This window comes from Adiantum capillus-veneris, chromosome 27, assembly GCF_014529385.1.
Source record: "Adiantum capillus-veneris isolate H3 chromosome 27, ASM1452938v2, whole genome shotgun sequence".
Classification (NCBI taxonomy): Eukaryota; Viridiplantae; Streptophyta; class Polypodiopsida; order Polypodiales; family Pteridaceae; genus Adiantum; species Adiantum capillus-veneris.
The window spans coordinates 45,343,286-45,348,197 of record NC_140957.1 but is presented as its reverse complement, the minus strand read 5'-3'; positions in this window follow the sequence as shown (position 1 = coordinate 45,348,197).

The window sequence follows — 4,912 nt, the reverse complement described above, 5'->3', positions numbered from 1 at the left end:
AAATCTTTCTTGAAACACACATTTTACCTAATAAGGAGCAGTAATCCCCTCCAGGTCTCACTGTGACAACATCATTACATTTTTATGAATGGTACTTTGTACTCTTCATGGATAGTAGGTATAATTTTAAAAAGGTTTTAAGTAGGACATGGATAATAATTGATAGGTTCATTGACACATGTAATACGTATTCAAGGCTAATATGGATGTAGGTGAAGACTATATCTTTACTTAGGATGTTTTTGGCTTTGCTGCTACCCGTCACCAATATACTTGGATTCTATCACTTTAGTATCATTTTTTTAAAACTATCTTATGTACAAATCACTAGAATGATACCTCATTCTAATTATGATGTACAAAAATGAATCAAATACTGCATTTTTTTCCTAATCTTTATCCTTTGTGTAAAGGCAGTTGTCTTTTGAGCTTATATGTTCTTTTGTGTATAAGTATTAGTTTAAAAATAGTAAAACACACGTCCTAGACACAAGGCTCTCCCAATTTACTAGATAACCAAGACGCTGGATTTGAAGATTTTTGTCTATAGGCTTGGATTGACCCACTGTCGATAATTCCTTGTTAGGTTGATAGGTATGAAGTATTTACCACCATTCAACACAATGCAAATTGCATTCCAATTTTCTTGAGATTCGTCGTCCATGAATCCATGGAAAACTGCTCTCCTCACCGCTCTCTCACATACATGCCCCTCCATAACTTCATTTATGCACTGCCAGAAAAGGATTTTTTCCTCCATGTCTTCCTCTTTCATTCTAGAAGTTGCAATGTAACATAAGACATTCATATTAGTAGTATACATATTGTTAGCCGTTTCTTAAGATATATTAAACTTGAAAAATATGTTCCTAAAATAAAAAAACCTTGGATCATAAACATGGCATACAATGGTCATCTAATCTGCCACTTGGTCAATGTGATCAAATTGCACCCACGCGTATCAAAGATCTCCAGTTCCACTTCGTCGCATCCAATTAACCAAATCCAATCCAGAGTCAGGGGTAACCGTAGACATCTTGAACACAAAGCACCAATCCCCTTCTTGTCCTTGCTTGGGAAACCTATAGTAGCTTCTATGAAGAAAAAAATATGTTCATTCCCTTTTTGGCCACAATAGGCATACTACACTGAGCAACATCCACGATGGGAACGTCCGTGTTAATGCCTATACACTTATCTCCATCAAAGGCTGTAGTCACGCTCACGTCCATAGAAGCACAAAACATGGCTAATGAACCTCTTACTGATCTCTTTGGATATGTGGTTGATAGCCACATTTCCTCATGTTGGATTGATGCACATGTTGTGCCATACAATCACCTATTGCTATGAATTCCTCTTTGTCGTCTTTTGGACAATCCGGTCATTAGGACAAACAATAATTGTGTGGCAAAACTCACAACCTCTATAGTAAAAAGAGGTTACCAGCCCACGATGGCTTGTTACATTGTGTTCAAATATTTTTTTGGGCAAGATCTTATACCATTTGATAGGCATGGCACTTTGGGAGAGAGTTAGTGATAATGGCTATGTTTGATGGCCAAATTCAAGACATTCATGAGCTCTTTCACATGAAGGAAAAATGTTCTTTCTATGGGACGATCGGCTTCATGCGTGAAAAAATTGCACATTGCGGGAGCGATTAGATGAGTTCTCAACCCCAGATCTTGAGTGCACAATCATGAAGTTTGACCTTAAGTAGATGGCGGAATTTTTGTTAGTGCTCTGCATGATCAACAAGTAAGTTCCTTCACAATTCTATGGGTGCACTTGAGTTTTGAATTATTAGTCAAATTTTACATTAAAAAATAGGGTTACATGAGTCCATGTGTCTCACACCATTGCCCACGACATCTTTATGATGCAAAAATTAGCGCTTGTAGTCAGCCCACGCAAGGCTGTTGCAAAAGACAATGCATGTACCAATAGGGGCATCTGCATGTATGGCCTCTCCTCCCGTGCCAGAAAACTCTTGGAAAAGACACTATCAAGAGACCTCTAGCTATCAAGGAAGTTCATGTCCCCTGGGCCATCCGTGGGGTATGAGAGGGAGCAAGCAATGAAGCAGGGGGGATACCATGTGGGATAGGAGAGATGAAAGAGGGAGGGAGGGGGGCGGGGGGGGGGGGGGTGATGGTGGCAGGGGGTAGGGGAAGAAGGCCAAGATGCAGGAGGAGGGTCTTTCAGTGGCAAAGATGAGGTGGAAGAGTTATCCATCGACATGTCCTTCTGTAGAGGGTCAAAACGGTTCCCTATGGGAACCCACTGCTGCTGGCTTGGTATAGGCTAATCACCAAGGATGCCAAACTAGTGTGGTGGTCCCTGGCAACGTTGACCACAAACCTATTGCCAATCCTTCCTCTACTTGGACACAAGTCTCGGAGGAGGAACCCGCTTGTGCTCTCTGTGTCCGTACCTGCTTAGCCTTGTCATCCTTAGTAGGTTGTTGTGTGTTGCGGATCGAGGCCTCCTCAGTGGATAGGCCTTCGCAAACTGGCCCATCTATCTACAAATGAAGCACTGATTTGGGAGTCCCAAATACTCCACATTCTTATTGAGTCAACCACCACCTCAAGGTAGTAAAACAATCTTCGGGAGGATGTGGGTGTCTCAAACTAGAACGCGTACTACAGGTATGCCTATTGCCTTATTTTTTGAAATTTATTTGAATTTTTTTGTCTTTTTTGGATTTTTATTCAATTTTTTAATCCATTTTATGTGATTTTTTTTATTTCTGTTGTTTGTTTTTTGGGATTTTTACTTGAATTTTAGTCAAATAAAGTAAAATGTAAAATCAAATAAAACCAACAAAAAAAAAAATTTAAAAATGAAAGTATTTAAAAAAGAAGTCAAACTTGACTACTATACCTGGCGTGGAACCAGTGATGGCAGCGTGCAAAGCGACAGATGAGGACAAGCAACGGCCTACCCTGTAGGCCCACAGAGAGAGAGAGAGAGAGAGAGAGAGAGAGAGAGAGAGAGAGAGAGAGAGAGAGAGAGAGAGAGAGAGAGAGAGAGAGAGAGAGAGAGAGAGTGCATTGGCATTGCAAAGAGCAAAAAGAGAGAGCATAGGGGTGTGTGTGTGCACTAGCAAGGATGGTAGCCACTTGCAAATGTGGGTCTGTGTGCATGCGGGGTGAGCAAAGTAGTGGCACGCAAAGCCCCCAGAGGATTCACTCCATATACAAAACGGGATGCCACCTGCGAGCGGATAACTTTGATAAAACCCCTATATACGACTCATATTAGGGAATATGACACCCCTTTCTATGCTTATACGACAATCAATGAAGAAAAATATCATACCCCTATCTTACATATAAAATTTAGGTCTCACATGATCTAATTGAGTACAGCTAGTCAAAGAGTGTGTAGCATAGTGACTAGCAACGTACTAAGGAACCACTTCTATTGATAACTAGATGTACCCTCAATGTGTCTTAGTTTGACTTTCAAATTATATGCCCGATTAATCTGTACTCTGGCTACTTGTCCAATTTTGACCCATCCAAAGCTAGTATAAATCAACCCTTGACCTACTCTAAATCAGTCCTTATCTATGACCGGCTTAATGCAAAATTTAATGTGTGACCTGATTAAAAAATTCCCCAAAAAATCATCCGATTTCTAGTGCACACCGGTGACCAATAATTACAAGTAATCAACCCAGGTTATTCCCCTCCCCTAAATATGATACCCCCCTCCCTTATTTTTAAGCTTGGAAGATAAATTATTGGGGGACTGCCCCTAACTTATACGCTTATATAGCTTGTGGAAAAAACCCCCTCCCCTGCACTTACGTGGTGCGGTAAGTTTTCCATGGTGAATCCCCCGAGGCAAAGCCAATGGAGAGAGAGAGAGAGAGAGAGAGAGAGAGAGAGAGAGAGAGAGAGAGAGAGAGAGAGATCGTGTGTGTATGGCACTCAATCAACACCGACTGGATTTTGGCAATGGGAATGGTAAGCTTAGTAATGTGTAGAGGAGGGGGAGTGGCCCACAAGGCGTGCACGCACACACACACCCACACATAGAGAGACAGAGAGAGAGAGAGAGAACGATCGTGTGTGTGTGTGTGTGGCACGCAATCAACACCGACAGGATTTGTTGGCAATGGGAATGGTAACCTTAGTAATGTGTAGAAAAGGGGGAGTGGCCCACAATGCTCACACGCACGCACGTGAGCATTGTGGAGGAGGGGGAGTGGACCACAAGGCGTGCACACACACACACACACACACACACACACACACACACACACACATAGAGAGAGAGAGAGAGAGAACGATCATGTGTGTGTGTGGCACGCAATCAACACCAACAGGATTTGTTGGCAATGGGAATGGTAACCTTAGTAATGTGTAGAAAAGGGGGAGTGGCCCACAATGCTCACGCGCACGCATGTGTGTGTGTGTGCATACACGCGTGCGCACACACACACACGCACACACAGAATGGGTAGCATTACTCCCAAAGTGCCGAAAGAATCTCTTTTTAATTAGCAAAAATTATGTTAGATTGCCTCTGTTTTCTTAATTAATCACCTCGTTACATTATAAATTAATCTCTTAACTCTTAATATTTTTATGATTCCTTAGATTAAGATTAGGGATATTAATCTAATTGATTAAGCCATATTAGTGCTAAAATTAATCTTTTTAGTTTGAAATTAAGGATAATTTTACTAATTAATCTTAGACTATTTCAAGATAATTATCAAAGCTTGATTAGGTTGTTAAGAAGCTAGAAAAATTACATCTTAATTTTTTGATTAATTTTTATAATTATTTGGATAGAAATTAGTTGTTTTTAACTAAAAACCCATGGGAAACCTACTTAACTAACTCAAAAAATCCTAAGTTAATTATCATACTTAGTAAACACTATTAGGAAG